At 42.3% G+C, this 16,801-nt stretch overlaps 1 protein-coding gene across 1 annotated transcript in view; it reads left to right on the top strand.

Moving 5' to 3' along the window:
* PMS1 (PMS1 homolog 1, mismatch repair system component) overlaps window positions 1–16,801 on the top strand; it is a 2,357,833-nt gene that overhangs the window by 1,809,592 nt on the left and 531,440 nt on the right. The gene's annotated exons all lie outside the window — the stretch shown is intronic.

The raw sequence follows: 16,801 nt of genomic DNA, 5'->3' as shown, positions 1-16,801 counted from the left end.
CTTCGGGCTTCAAAAAATGCCAGAAGTGTTCACAAAAAAATGTCTGTCACAGACTGTCATGTCATATGCATGTATTGCCTTGGAGCTATTCATTTACAAGAGGATTGTACATTTTGTCACTCCTTCAGTACCAAGGTTTTACAAGAAAGGAGAAAGAAATTGATCCTTAAAGGGCTCTTAAAGTCAACTTTTGAGGAAGCTATCCACAGTTCTTCTTCCTCTTCTTCTTCTCTGTCTTCTAAAAAGGACAAACCTCAAAAGAGAATCACCTGCTACATCGGCTCAGTCGGAGCCGCCAGTCAAATTACCAAAAATGTCTAAGGCCACTACCTCCTCGCTTCCACATTCCTCAGAACCGTCGGAGGTTATACTGATTGACAAGCCTGGTTCTTTGGTTCCAAAGCCTTTGGAGCTGCAAGATACCTCTTCTCGGGGCATGTCCATGGATATTTCATGAGTTTCCCCAACACTGAGATCTCCCATTTTGCACAGGACTCATTCTTCATCCCTTTCCTCCAGGTCTACCAGGAGCTTATCTGATGATGACGTGGAACGGTGGTGCGCAGACTAAATTATTTTTGGCTCCAACCCATTTGGTCCCGGAGCCTACTATACCGATCGTACCCACTGTTGTTCCTCCTCCGAGCCAAGCTGGACCTTTAGAGCCGGAGTGCTTAGTACCGTGGATCCGCTGATTCCAAGACTCCCTTCGGTGTTCACAGAGCCAACATCTGCTCCGACACTCTTGGTGCCGTATGGAGAGTCTGGGAGCGGGGATTCCCCGGTCGACCCAGGGGGGATTCTCTGCCCCAATCATCTTTGGAGCAGAGCCTCCCCCTTGGAGCATCAGCCCAGGTTAGCTTGGCTCCTACATGAGCCTCGGGTCCGATCTCGCTGGTTCCAGTGCCTTCCTCTGTCTCAGGGCTGAGGGAGTCTTCGGAGCTGGTGGGAATCCGCCTTTGAGCTGATGAGGAGTGTGCTGTCTACCCATACAGCTTCACATAAGGATACCAGCACTCGTCCCCCTAAGGCACTGGCTACTATATCAGCACCACCTATTACACAGGACAGCAGAGATCCAGAGTCCCAGGATCCCCCATTGGGCAAACCCCTGTCCTCCAAGGCCTCCCCAGAATATCCTTCTGAGGAGCCACCTCGGAAGAGAACTTGCAAGAGGAAGCACGTACACTCTCCAGATGAGTCCGTCACTTCAGACACTAACTTCAAGGAGTCGGAAGGGTCCCCACAGTTGTCCTCTGATGTTATCTCATTTGCAGATATTCTAGAGATCCTGAAGCAGAGAGGCGGCAGGCAGGCCACCACCCCTTCTAATGAGGAGTCAATGTACCTGAAGGCTTTTGGATCTCAACCTTCAGCCTCCTGGGTGTCTCCGCCTTTCAGTGAGCTAATGGACCTGGTTAGTCGAAAGGAGTGGGAGTCACCTGACACAATGGAACCAGTCCCTCGGTGGCCAAACAAATTTTTATCAGCTCCTTCGGGAAAGGATTTCCTCACTAAGGGGGTACCCGTAGATGCTGTGATGGTGGCAGCAGCCACCAAGAAGGAACTTTCAGAGACATCCTCATCTGTTCATCCCCCGAATAAAGACTCTTGAATGATGGACAGATATGGGAAGCGTGTCTTTTCTTCAGCGACGTTTACACTCCGATCGCTGAACTACCTAACTCACCTCACAAGGCTACAAAGAAATCTCCTGAAAGAGCTAAGATATACTCTACAAGGTACATTAGCTGCGGGGGTGAATGAGAAGGTCTCCACCCAGATATCCACCTTAAATTCCATCGTCTACTCCTCCATGAGGCTGATATCCTACGCAGCTGATGGAGCAAGCAGGGCAGCAAGTTCCGGAGTTTCCCCTAGGCGACACTCCTGGATGCGCTTGTGCAATTTTGTGGAGCCTTTAAGTCTACTTTTACTAATACCCCTTTTGATGGTTCCTCACTCTTTGGACCCAAAGTAAAAGACACTCTCACCCGATGCGAGCAGGAAGGAAAAACTCTCTTTGCCATTGGAGTTCGTTTTTCTGTACCTTCAAGACCTTATCCTAAAGGTCAGAAGAGTGGGAAAATGTGGTTGAAAAGATCCCAGATTGTTTTCCAGGACGCACGGGGTGATTCCTTCCCCAGGGGCAGAGGGGAGGTAACAGTAGTAGACACCACCCCAGAGGCAGAGGGGGCCTGCAGAACCATGGTGACCATGATTCCTTTTGCGGACGCCCTTATCAGCGCTCCTGAAAGGAGGCCCGACTGCTCTACTCTGGAGGCAGTTGGGGGACGTTTATGTACCCAGAAGCCTGGCAAACTATCACAAGAGACAAGTGGGTACTAAGAATAATATCCAAAGGATATTCCATTCCCTTCTCCAATCCTGTTCCACAGACCAGTACAATCCCAGATGTTCCACCCAATCTAAGGGAGCAAGCAACTATAGAGATTCAAAAGTTGCTGCACAAAAGAGTCATCCAAGTAGTCCCTGCAGACCAAATAGGATTTGGAAGTTACGCAAAATTTATTTTGGTGCCAAAAAGAACAGGGGACTGGAGACCCATATTAGACCTAAGCAAATTAAACAAATCTGTCAAGAAGTCAAAGTTCCGAATGGTGACACTGCAGTCTATGCTTCTATTTTTAGGGAAAGATGATTGGATGTGCTTGATAGACCTTCAAGATGCTTACTACCACATAAAAATGGACAGGACATCGAGAAGGTACTTACGCTTCCGGCTGGGAGTCAATCATTATCAGTTCCGAGCTCTGCCCTTTGGTCTCACTACAGCCCCCAGAGTGTTCACCAAATTTATGGCAGTAGTCACAGCTCACCTGAAGCGTCTAAGATTCCGAGTGTTTCCCTATCTAGACGACTGGCTCCTATCTGTCACCACCAAGCATCTATTCCAACAAGCCAGGAATCTGATTTTGGACGGTTGCGCTCAGTTGGGTATTGCAGTCAACTTTCAAAAATCTTCCTTGTTGCCCTGTCAACATATTACTTTTATAGACGTAGAGCTAGACACCACTTCTATGGTAGCATGTCTTCCAACAGACAGAGTTGCAGCACTCAGACAGCAGATACTTTATTTTCTTCCCAAAACCAAGGTGAAAGCAAAGATAGTTTTAAGATTATTTGGGACAATGGCTTCCACAATAACACTGGTTCCTCTTGCCAGAATGCACATAAGGATCCTTCATTGGCTGTTGTTCTCCCAATGGTCACTTCAAGAGCTTCCTATGTCTCACCCGATCAGGATAACGGAATCATGCAAAAACGACTTAAGATGGTGGATACACTCCAGCCATATGACCATAGGGAGACCCTTTTTTCCACAACAGTCCACAGCTACAGTGACCATGGACGCTTCCCAGATGGGGTGTAGGGGGCATTATCGGGGGAGAACAGTCCCAGGTACATGGCAAGAACACAAGGCTCACTTGCAAACAAATGTCCTAAAGATTAGAGCAGTGCTTCTTGCGTTGCAAGCACGTCACAACTCACTCTCTCTAGGGACACTTGAGATACAGTCAGACAATATGTCTGTGGTATGGTACATAAACAAGCAGGGGGGAACCAGATCTTATCCTCTTTGTCGTGAGGCCCTAAGAGTTTGGCAATGGGCGGCTTCTTCCTTGCTCTTTCTAATAGCAATGCACATTCCGGGGAAGTCCAACATGATTACAAACAAGCTGTGCAGGGCAATTTTAATGCCTCATGAGTGGTCTCTCAATCAGGATGTAGCGGAAAGCATTTTGCGAACATGGGGTCTGCCTTGCTGCAGTCTTTTTGCCACTCCGATGAATGCCAAGTGCAGCAACTACTTTACCCTAATCCCCACTCCGGAAGAGAGACTGAGAGGCGCACTTGCCCACGATTGGCCCTCCGGACTTCTGTATGCCTTTCCTCTGTTTCCTCTCATACCCAGAGTCATTCAGAAAGCACAGTCCTTGAGAAGCAGGATAATTCTCTTTGCTCCTTACTGGCCTCATCAAGTTTCGTTCCCCTTCCTTTGGCCTCAGCTTCAGGAGAAGCCTTGGACTCTGGACCCAGTTCCAGACCTACTGGTATATATGTCAGGTGCGCTTCATCCTTCTTGCCACACCCTAAAATTGACAGCTTGGCCGCTCCACTTCCCAATCTAGTCAGGCTTCAGAATTTCACTCCTGCAGTTAAACATATCTTAATGTCCCCTCATAAAGCTTCCACCAGAAAACTGTATTCCAGCAAATGGAAAAGGTTTTCCCTCTGGGCTCAAAACAGGAACATTGATCCCTTTTCTGCGCCCATCCACTCTGTTTTGGAATTTTTGGCAGAGCTCTTCCAACAAGGTTCAGCTGCAGCAACCATCAGAGTACAACTCGCTGCAATCTCAAATTTCCACACTGGTGATTCTACCTCGAACTTAATTTCACACAGGTTGTGTAGAGCCTTCTTGAAAGGTGCCTCCTTATTAAGACCTCCCTTTAAAGAACCCCTTTCTCCTTGGGATTTAAATTTTGTTCTATCTCACCTGACGTTACCACCTTTTGAACCCTCATCATCTTTAGACCTCAAGTTCTTTTCCTGGAAGACCATTTTTCTGGTGAGTATAACATCTGCTAGAAGAGTATCAGAGTTGCAAGCTCTATCTATTAAACCGCCATATCTGATATTTCATAAGGATAGGGTATCCTTGTGAAGTAATCCATCCTTTTTACCTAACATCTCTTCTTCAACTAACATAAATCAATCTATTGAGCTTCCAGTGTTTTTTCCTAATCACACCAACAAGGCAGAATACAAATTACATCAACTAGACGTGCACAGACAACTCAGATTCTATTTGCATAGGACAAAAGATTTTAGAAAATCTGACCAATTATTCATATCCTTCTCTGACACAAAGAAGGGTAGCTCATTTTCAAAAACTACTCTTTCCAACTGGCTCTCAAACATTACATTCATTTATACCTCAAATAACAGAGATTTACCATTTAAGGTGAAGGCTCATTCCACTAGAGTAATGGGTACGTCTTCTGCCTTTCAAGCCAGAATTCCTATGGATAATATTTGTGGAGCAGGTACCTGAACCACTCCTCATACATTTATCATGCATTACAAAGTGGATTTGGCCTCCAGGGACAGGGCCTCCTTTGGTTCCACAGTGCTTAAAGGTGTACTCTCATGAGCCACCCAGGGAAAAGGTGCTAGGGACGCTGTCCCATCATTGTAAGAATGAAGGCGAGATAGGACAACATAACATAAAGAAGTTATGTACTCACAGTAACGTTCCATGTTTTTCGTCCATCTCGCCATTCATTCTTACGAACCCTCCCTCCTTCCCCCTTTCAAAGACTCCTTGTGGACCTGGTGGATGTTTTACTACCTTCAGGAGTTCTTTGTTTCAGTTTGTTTCTCCTTCCATTAGGAATAGCATATATTTTTATATATATGTATATAGTTGTTTACAATTCATTTAGTAGTAGCAGCAAACAAAACCTGGGGAATTACACCACTGCATTATGGGATACCTACTTGCCACGAGCCAAGTTTGAGTCTTTCAGCTGTTTATTCGGCCGAGTCGGAGACGAGATTCAACTGTAAACCCATCATTGTAAGAATGAACAGCGAGATGGACAAACATGGAACATTATGGTGAGTACATAACTTCTTTTTTTATCATGTCCCTAAAATATGGATATTGTTGGGCCAGTTCCCTTTACTACGCTGTAGTGCTATCTCGGAGTTGGTATATTTAAAGAACGGGGTGTGTGGGGGTGCAGGGGTGCTTGCCCCCCTGCTTACAGTCATCAGGTAAGTTTTTTCTTTTTTTCTTTTCTTTTTTTTTATGTATTTCAACTTTTACAAGTTCAACCATATGGCGTTCGAACTTGTAAAAGTTCGATAAAATAATATGAACCCGCTTTTCCTGACTACCATACCAATTATAACCTTGAATTTCTGAATCCCTCATTTTCTTGGCCAGTGGTTCTAAATATAATGCAAACAACAAAGGGGAAAGCAGACAACCCTGCCTGGTTCCTCTACTCAAGCAGAAATTGTTGGAGAGGACCCCACCCATCTTAATTTGCACCTCAGATTCCTCATATATTCTTCTAATTGTATTAGGGAAAGCATGTGCTCCCATTGCCCTGCTCATGAAGTCCCAGTCTTCTCTGTCAAATGCTTTCTCTGCATCAAGACCCACTAATAAAAGTAGTATTTTCTTACATTTTATTTCCCTCTGGATCATCAGTGTTCTGTTAATGTTGTCAAATGTTTGCCTCCCCTCCACAAAACCACACTGATCCGTATCTATCAATTTTGGTATCCATTTAGACATTCTTTTAGCCATTATAGATATAAACACTTTATAATCATGGTATTGAAATGGGCCTGTATGAAGCTGGATCCAATGGATCTTTACCCTCTTAAGGTATTACCGTTACAACCGCCTTCTTCCAGGACGCTGGTACTTCTCCTCCTCTTAAAATACTCTTAAACAAAACCTTCCAGATCTTTTTCAGTTTTTTTTTTCTCTCCTAACTTCCAAACTTTCTCAGGAATGCCATCTATTCCGGGGACTTTCCTGTAGTTTGGTTATACATAGCCATTTTTATCTCATCCCTTCCTATCCTATCTGTTAATAATTGAGCCTCATCTACCTCTAACCTGGGCATATTTAATTTTCCATAATCATTTCCATTTGTACATTTTCTTGATTTCCATATCTCTGTGGCTTCATGCAAACTCTCATAAAATTTCTGAAATATTTCTAATACTTCTTCAGTGCCTCTTGTTATCTTCCTTGTTATAGGCTCCCTAAGTTTGGTTACAGCCCTTTCCACTTTCTGTTGCCTGAGTTGTTGTGCTAAAAGTTTTTGTGCTCTACAATTATTACCAAAACAACTTGTTTAACAGCAATCTTTCTAAACTCATGCATATTGTTGAAGTAGTCCCTTATTTTCTGTTTAGCATTCTGCAGTTGCTCCTTTTCTTGTTCTGAGAGATTCCTCCTGTTTTGCAATACTTCAACATTTGTCAGTCTCTCTAAATAATTCTTATTACGGTTTAACCATATCTTCCTTTCTTTTATTTCCACCCGTTTCAAACTCCACTTTAACTTTATCCCAATCCCCAGCTATGTTTTCAGAAGAAAATTCTGTCTTCTCCTGTAGTTCCTGAATTAATTCCAAAACACATTCCTTAAATTCCTATCTTTTCAGCCAATAGGTGGGAAAGTGCCAGTGTCCCATTTTTATTTCATTACCTTGTGGTTTTCTTTTAGTTATTATTGGTGCATGATCTGAAATAGTTATTGGGTACGTTTCAAGATCTTCAGTTAAGTGCACATGTTCCTGTGAGGTATAAAATATATGTAGCCTAGCCCAGTTTTTGTATCTCGGTGAATAATATGTAAATTCACTCCAAACTCCTAGTACCGAGTTCACATCTTCCATGTCATTTTCATAAATTTCTTCAAGAATCTACCCTCCTCTGTTATATCTTCCATTCTAGGCCCCCCAGACACATCTTCACTGTTGCAAACCAAATTCCAGTCTCCACCTATAAGTAATGTTCCTTGCTGAAAGCTGATTATTTCTTCCAGAATTTTCTTAAGCTCAATTGTACCAGTTTTAGGGGGGATGCAAATGCATGCCAGTGTAATCCTCCTTCCTAGCCAGTAGCCCCTTAGTACTATGCATATTCCATTATTATCTTTTTTCCTCTTCTATCACTATTGGAGCTACTCTTGCAATTAATATAAGGACTCCTCTTTTCCTTTGCCCCAGATATTCTGCTGAATAACCATCCTGAAAACCTTTTTTTTTTTTTTTTTTTATCAAAGTCACATGTTCAGTTCTTTAAAGGTGTGTCTCCTGTAGCATAGATATTTGTACTCTATATTTGTAAATATAATTTGGTACTTTTTCTTTTTTCTGTTTCTCTGTAAGACCATTTAGATTGAAAGACATTACAGAAAGCATAATTTTCTTATATAGTTATTATTACCACCTTTTATGTATAACTGCTTTTTTGTTAAATGTGTAGAGCTCATAGGTTAGTACTAGGCTAACTGCACTTATGGGCCATTTTAACCCTAGCTAATTACCTCATGTGAGAATCTAACCCTGCACCTTGTGTTTGTAAGGTAAACACTTTAACCAGTATGCCAACTTCCCACATAAAGTTCATAGATTAGTACTAGGCTAACTGCCCTTATGAGCCATTTTTAGGCCTAGCCAAATACCCCATGTGAGAATCAAACCCTGTATCTTGTGTTTGTAGGGTAAACACCTTAACCATTAGGCCATCCTCCTAACCCTAAAGGTTATATCACCCCCTATGGGACTCAAATCCACAATCCCTGGCTTAGGAGGCCAATTCCTTATCCATTAGGCCACTATGTTACATGTATGTTCGGCAAGTTGGTCTTTTATACAGTTGTTTCTTTTCATATCCACTTGTGCCTATGCCACATCTTTCAGAACTTTTTGGGGTTTTTTTGAAAGCCCTCAAACAGAACAAACACCGCGCCCCCAGAAAAAAACTTGTAAAGCCTATTAACTTAATAACAACACACAAAGCTATGTAAATGTTCAAATATTGAAGTTTTTGCTTCCTAATAAGAACACAACGTCTAAGTTGATAGCTACACAGACAGGCTAAAGTTAACCAAAAAGAAAGGTCATTCATCCTAAGACGCATGGTACAGCCTATGCTACTAGTAAGTGCTACTTGATTTTGTATGTCTTTATAGCTTTCCCAGTTGAGAAAAACACTTAAATGCTTTCAGTAAGCACTTTCTCCAAGCCATTTCTCTTTATCAAATTGTATTCTAGTGACATGCAACTGCTAAGGGTACCTTGTTCGTCAGAAAAAAAGCCTTACAATATTCAATATTATTTTTCATTTGCATGCTTTGTAATAAACTTGTTACTGGATAACACCTATGGTTTTAACCCAGTCAGAAGCATGGGAAAAACACACAGATTATTCTTTTGTCACACTGCTTAACCAGAGCCTTTCTTTCTCCCCCAATTTCCTCCCCTCACTGCAGTGCCTACATTTCTTAAAACTGAACAAAGAAAAAGACAGAAGGGTGAAAAGAAAGAAAGCACCTGTTTCTATTAATATCCCCATGCATTTTAAACTGAGAAAACTTTACTTCAGGTCAAATTGGTTTTGCATTATCTTCAAAGCTGTCACACCTGGGAAAACCCCAGATTGTTTTCAGAGAACATTATATCCTAGCCAATTTCTTTGTTCATTTTTTTCTTTTCCCTCAGTCAGTTCTCTTCTATCAGACTATCTCCAGTTACTCTTTATCAGATTGTCTCCATGGAGACATGAAGACCAGCTGCAGAAATGCTACTTAGCATACTTACATGCAACTCTTAAAAAAAGCCTCATATTCAATATTCTTTTTCATTTACTCGCTGTCTGTCTTAAAACAAAAGTCCTTAATTAGTAATTTCCCCATGCAAGAATGAAAAAAGCACATTAATTTGAACTTTGTCATGCCTTTTAACCAGGCTTGTTTTGTTCTTTGTTATCATTACATTGCTTATATTTCTCAAAACTGTCCATGAAGAAAAAGAGAAGAGGGGAGAAAAAAAAAAACACCATCTGTTTACAATCCCCATTACACTTAAAATAGCTTTCAAAGAAAACCATAGTACTATTAAGAAAATAAAGTGTTTTCTTTACTTACAGTTAGCATTCTCCCCTCTCTTCCACTCCCCAAAGCATTTTTCCAAACAATAATGACATGAGGTAGGGCATATACTTTAGAGTCCCCCATACATCAAACAAATTTTGAAAAAGTCCAATATTTCCAGATTTCTTGTTCTGTCTTATGTCACAAGTATAATTATTACATTGCAATGCCACATTGTTACTGATTTTATTACTGTTCTTCTCCATCACCCAGATCCTGTCTCTGCTTTATTTCCAACACACTGTCAGTTCTTCTAGTCAACTCTCGTGCTCCCTTCCTTCTGTCAGAGGTCTGTGTGCAGTTGTCTTATATCTTCCTGTAGGTTATTGTAAGTCATGTCTGAAGGTTGCATTTCTTTTTGTGGAACTGCTGCAGAACTCTCCTCTGGCATTGCTTCTTCCTCATTTTTTGTAGCTGATTTTTTCCAGGTCTTCTGTGTTTCTTTATTCCTGGCATCCAGGCAGTGTACTTCCTAGCTAATTACTGGAATTTGCCCATAAACACAAGTCTATTGGCCTACTCTGCTGAGTTTCTCTTTTCCCAGTGGGAGAGACAGAAACAAGCTGTTACTCAGTGTGCAGTCATCTTGGAAGTTCCAGAAATCCTGCTGTTTTTATCTTCGCTTTCTCAGACTGGCGCTATAGCTTTTCTACTATCAAAGTGCAGTTGGCAGCTATCTCCAACTTTCATGTTTGCGAGGAACCTACCTTTTCATCTCGCTTGTGCAAGGTGTTTTTGAAAGGGGGTCTTCTGCTCCGACTTGCTGTCAAGGACCCTCTCCCCCCTTGGAACCTTTCCTTTCTGCTGCAGTATCTCACACAGAGTCCATTTGAGCCTGCTGCCACATGTGATATCAAATTATTGTCATGGAAGAAAGCTTTTTTAGTAGCCATAACTTCAGCTAAAAGAGTTACAGAATTGCATGTTTTTCTGTCAAACTGCCTTTCATGGTTTTTCATAATGACAGAGTGTCTCTGCGAATTAACCCTTCGTTCGTTCATTTATTTATTTATTTATTTAACATTTGTTAACTGGGAAAGTCCGACGTGGAACAAAGCCAATATTCAGCAGAGGATGGGGAGAAATGCTCCAGACGCATGTCTTTGTAACGTGGGAGGAAACCAGCGTACCCAGAGAAAACCCACACAAACACAGGGAAAACATGCAGACTCCACACACAAGGCACCCCAGCCAAGAATCAAATCGGAGAACCTCTTGCTATGAGGCAACAATACTACCGGTGTACTACTGCGCCATCCCTGTGCTCTGGCTGCCATGTCTAAGGTTGCTACGGAAGCAAATCTGAGCCAGTCAGTTCAGTTTATTTATTTGACATTTGTTAACCGGGATAGTCCATCTGAGCAAAAGCCCTTTTTCAGTGGAGGCCCAGGGAGAAAAGCTCTACAGTACAAGTAAGCAAGAAAATTTACAAAATTGAAGATGAATACAGTGAAAAGTTTACAATAAAACAGTTAAGAAAATGTAGCTAAAGTTCCACAGTACTATAGTAAGAGGCATTATAACATTGAAGAAAAAAATGTAGCAAAGAAATATACAATAAAACATTTGAATGAATTTATATAATACAGTGGGTTATCTTAAGAGGGTAATTGTACAATACAGAGCAGTTAAGTGAGTTGTGGTAGTAGGGAAGGGAGGAATAGAGAGGACAGTGATAGAGAAAGGGGTGGGTTCATGTGGGATGATTACAGAGGTAAATCCATGTGCTATTAATGTACCTTTTGAGAGTTGTCTTGAATTCATGGATGTAGGAAATGTTTCTAAGGTTCATGAGGAGCTTGTTCCATGCAAGAGCAGGGAAGTAGCTATAGCGATTCCATCCAATAAATTGTTTAGGTTTGTGAATTTGTAAGAGACATTGGTCAGAGCTTCTGAAGGATCGAGGGGGCTTATAGAGGGAGACAAGTGAGGAAATGCTAGGATAAAAGGAGGGCTTATTCAAAATAGTATGGATAATGAGAAGTTGGGTAAATAAGAGTTGATTAGGAAACTCAAGCCAGCTGAGTGTCTGGAGAGCATGACAGTGGTGTGATCTTGAGGACAGATTGGCTGCAAATCTAGCAACTTTGTTGTAGGTGATTTCAAGTTTGGAAAGTAGTGAAGACGGTAAGTTTGTTAAAATTTGAGAGCTGTAAAAGAGGTTTGGGAGAAGGTAAGCTTGGGGTGGATTTTCTTGATCCAATACCCAGTTTGGTTTTGTTCACTAACACTCTTCAAGAGAAGCCGTGACGGGTGGATGGGAAACAGAAAATTTACCCCGGGGATCACTGCAGTGGCTTTGATGGACAGTGGCGCAGGGAGCTAATGGCTCTGCTGGACAGAGGCACAGGGAACTAATCTAAGGGGGTGGCGAATGCCAACACATTCTGGCTAGGCTTATAAATGCCCTTGGTCAGATAGCCTAGTACTTACTTATGAACTTAAGTACATGAAAGTCAAATTTTAGTTGACCGCCCACTATTACTCCAAACAGTTTAGTGTGTGATTCAGCTATGATAGTAGTGTTGTTGAGGGATGAGATGGTGAATGAGGATTTAAGATGGTAAAGGGATTTTTGGAAGAAGAGAAGAAATGTTGTCTTTTTAGGGTTTAGTATGAGTTGGTTGTTAGTGAGCCATGTTTCAGTGAGGTTGAAAGATGTTTGTGTCAGGGTTAGTAGGACTGTCAGAAATAGAAACGATGGTGGAGTCATCTGCTTACTATATGAGGAAAGACTGAGGACAGGATGTGTGAAGTTGGTTAGTAAAAATGTTAAAAAGGAGGGGGACAAATAGAGCTTTGAGGGACACCTATTTTGATGGGGAGAAAAGGAGAAATAGCAGAGAGCCATTTTACAGATTGCAGTCTGTCTGTAATGTAGCTACTGAACCAGGAGATAGTGGCTGAGGAGAGGATGAGTTGAGAGAGTCTGGAGAGGAGGATGAGGTGAGAGACAGTGTCAAAAGCCTTTTCTTCCCAAATTTTGCTAATAAAGGGGAATATCTCTTGCATATGCTAGATGTGCATAGTCAGTTATGATTTTACTTGGATAAAACAAAGGATTTCTGCAGGTCTGACCAGCTATTTGTGGCATTCTCTCTTAACAGGAAGGGTCAGGCAGGTTCCAAAATAACTGATTCGAGTTGGATTTCAACGTGCATTTCCTTCTTCTGTTCATCCAAAGGCTTGTCCATATCAGGTCCAATCAGAGCTCATTCCAGTAAGTCAATGGCTACGTCAGCTGCCTATCTTGCCCATCATTCCATAGATGACATTTGTCCGGCAGCCAACTGTTCTCCTCACACTTTTGTCAATCACTACAAGCTTGAAATCATCTCCAGGAACAGGGCTTCCTTTGGCTCCACAGTACTTCAGCATGTTCTTCCATGAGGCTGCCCAGGATTTAGGGTAGCTGAGGAATCTGACCCAAGAGTGAGGAATAGTGACATGGATAACGTCAGATAAAGAGTTATTTACTTACCATAACTTGGCTTATCTGTTATCCTGTGTCACTATTTCATCACTATCCCTCCCTCCTTCCCCCGTACTGTGGAATCTAGAGGTTGTGGAGATATCCTATCTGATGGTCAAGGTCTTCCTTAGCTGCTTTCTAGCTTAAGGAAAACTTGATCTGGGGTTAGAGGGCAGTAAGGGATCATAGGAGTGGGAGGAGCTCAAGCCTAGAAGCCATCTATAAAGTTGCTGGCTCTGATCCAAGACCCAATAGTGATAAATAGTGACATAAGATAACACAGATGCCAAGTTATGGTAAGTACATAACTCTTTTTTTTCATTAGCATGAATTTTCTGAAGGATAAGAAGTCTGAAGCTCAAATGACTGTTATTATTTTCTAACTTCAGTCTTTAATAATTTGTTACTAATATGGCAGAAAAAAACAATTTTATGAAAAATGGACCAAATATATGAGGCAAAGATCTGGACATTCTGCAGAAATCTGTACAATTGAGAGGCATGCTAGGAAATCCTACTTATCCAAATGGAAGAGGTTTTCTGTTTGGTGTCTTTCTTATAACCTGGATCCACTTTCTGTGGATGTTCCTTTAGTTCTGTCTCACCTGTGTGAATTGTTCAATGCTGGGTTGACTTATTCTTCCTTTAAGACCCACTTATCAACTATTTCTGCTTGTCTGCCTTTATTACCTCCTTTAGCTTCTAGAGTTGAAGCTAACAATTCCTTAAAGGTATCCTTCATCTTAGGCCTCCCAGGAAGCCTGTTCCTCCTCCCTGGGATCTTAATTTTGTTTTAGAAAAATTGACCCAGGCTCCATTTGAACATGCATCTTCTGCTTCCTTGCAACATTGCTCTTGGAAGACTTTACTTTTATTAACCCTTACTTCTGCCATATGGGTGTCTGAGCCCTTATGTCTTGTCCTCCTTTTTGGTGTTTCATAAGGACTGGGTGTCCCTTTACTACTAACCCCTCTTTTATGCCCAGTGTGATGAATGAGTTGTCTCTTAATCAGTCTATTCATTTGCCCACTTTTTCCCCTTCTCCACAATCTGCCACTGAGAAGGTGCTGCACACGTTGGATGTGCATAGACAATTCTGATTTAATTTGGATAAGACTATAACTTCTTTTTAAATCTGATCTTCTCTTTGTTTTTTTTTCATCCTAGTTCCTTAGGATTGGCTGTATTCAAGCACACAATTTCATCTGATGTCCATTTTACTATGCATCACAATGGGTCTTCAGTTCCATTTTTCTATCTGACTCGGCCAGTTCTTCCAGCTACATATGATATAAGCCTCAAACTCCTCCCACTCCCATAATGCCTCACTCCTTTCAAAGCCTAAGATCTCATTTGCTGCCTTCCAGCACAAATGTGATTTCCAAGCCTCTTACAAATAAGTGAAGTTTTTCTACTTTTTCAGTACATTTCCTTCTCCTAGCACTTTGATAGCTCTTTAGTAGTTCCATCTGATGTTGTCAATCTTCATTCATTCTTGAGAAATGGGACTTGGTTCTGACCCCTCGGAACTGGTTAAGCTCGCACCAGTGAAAAAACTATCAAGCTAAGACTCTACCCGTAATGCTGCTGTCTCCATTACCTCAGATCTTGTTTGCTGCTCTGATACAAGACGCGTCAGCTGATACTGTCCAGCTAAGTCTTTAATTTGATCTTTATATCAATATAAATTCCTTTAAAACTTGCTGTCTTTGTTATAGCATACTTTTATTTTCTTTTTTTTTTTTTTTTTTTTTTTATTTAGTTTTGTGTGTGCGCCTAAATCAGCTCTACCCTTTTACGTAATGGTATTCTTTATTACCACTGTTGGTAATTTTTCCTTTTCCCCTTCCCTTTTACCTTTTTGGTAATCTCTTTTGCTACCATCTCTGGTATTTTCCCTTTCTGATTACCTTTACAGATATTTTTCCCTACCATTGTTGGTATTTGTTTTCCTTGCCTTTGAGTGTGTTATGTGTGTGCATAATCTCTTTAAAATGGCAAAGAAGCAGAAAGGCACATTGAGTTTTAAGCAGTGCAAAAATTGCGGAAGAAAGATGCCCAATTCAGACGAGCATTTTTCGTGTGTATATTGCTTGGGTGAGCCCCATCTAAAAGCTAAATGTAAGATCTGTAAAGGTTTTCATTATAGAACACTGGCAGAGCACCAGAATAAGTTGATTTTAAAGGGCTTATTAAAATCGTCCTTTGAAGAAGCCCTCTCTAAGCCAGAGTCTTCTAAATCTGAACAGAAAAAGAGAAGTCACTCAGTGCTGAGCTCACCATCGGCACCAGACTCCAAAAGGCATAAATCTCCATTTCCTTCATTCTCTTGGGAACCGAAGAGTAAGGACGCAAAGCTAGATGTGAAACAGCCTTCGGCACCAACAGTCAGAACCCCCTGAATACTGATGGTTTCTGCACCAGTCTTGATATCCTCAGCACCAACAGCCTCGTCGGCACCAACCTTAACTGTCTTGACACTGACAATTTTGTTGGCGCCGGCATGTTTGACCTCCCATTCGATTCCGACTTCTCCATCTGTTCCACAGCATACAGTGCCGAAGCTCGAAGTGTTCATACCTCCCAGAACCAGATACTCCCTTTCTATAGGCGCCTGTTTTGGTTCAACTCCTCAGTCTATTTGTGGATAGGCCTGAGTCTCCCTCGGGGATATCGGTCCTGTCAGCCAGAAGTCTTTCCGAGATGGACGTAGTGAGATTAGTGGATCAGCTTTTGGTGGCCAGCGGTCTTCCCACACCCTATCAGACCTCCCACCGTCTCGGAGTTGAGGTCTGTTCTCCCAGAACTCCTCTTATCTTCCTCCTCTGACCTCCCTTTTAGTTTTGAAGCCCTGCACTTCGATTATCATGGCTCCAGCTGCTACGCTTCTGACTGAAGCTCTTTCTTCAGTACCTGGACTGGCTCTAATGTCTTCGGCTCCCTCGGAACCAATAGACTCTAGGGGCCATAGTTCGGCTGTCGGTTTGAACGATTGTATATTCAGGGCCATCTTTGGCTCTCAGAACCCTGGCAGTTTTGGACTCTTCCCCAGTTCCTTTTTGGAGGGAGGTCCTTCAGAGTGGGGTGTGACCCCAGTTCTGAGGTTGTCTTTCTCGGTTCCAGGCTCTCATCCCTCTTCGGGTGGGTCTGCCTTCCAGATCATGGAGAGAGCTTTAGCCTCGGCAGGCTCTCAGCTGGCCCCTTCTTCTTTGGAGTGTCACATATTTGTACCTTCTGGACTGCAGCTGTCACCCATCTCTCACATCAGGACAGCGGGCACTGAAACGGCAAGATATCCTTGTTCAGGGCCCCTCTTCTTCTGAGTCTTCCTTAGAGATTCCCGCTGAGGAACCACCCTGTAAGAAAACTTGTAAGAGGAATCATCTAGATTCTCCAGAAGAATCTGCCAAGGAAGACACAGACTACGATGAAGGGGAGTGTTCCCCCCCAATCACCCCCCCCCCCCCAAAAAGGTCTCATTTGGAGACATCCTGGAAATCTTAAAAAGGGTGGATGACTGGATGGCCACAAACCCATCCTCAGAGGAATCTTGCGTTCTTGCAGGCTTTCGGTGCTCGCCCATCTACTTCCTGGGTGACCCCACCCGCTGACAGCC

The sequence above is a fragment of the Protopterus annectens genome, chromosome 6.part0 (assembly GCF_019279795.1).
Source record: "Protopterus annectens isolate FY-2018-M chromosome 6.part0, PAN1.0, whole genome shotgun sequence".
In the NCBI taxonomy this organism is placed as follows: Eukaryota; Metazoa; Chordata; order Ceratodontiformes; family Protopteridae; genus Protopterus; species Protopterus annectens.
The sequence above is the reverse complement of the archived record's forward strand: the minus strand, read 5'-3'. Positions and strand labels throughout refer to the sequence as shown.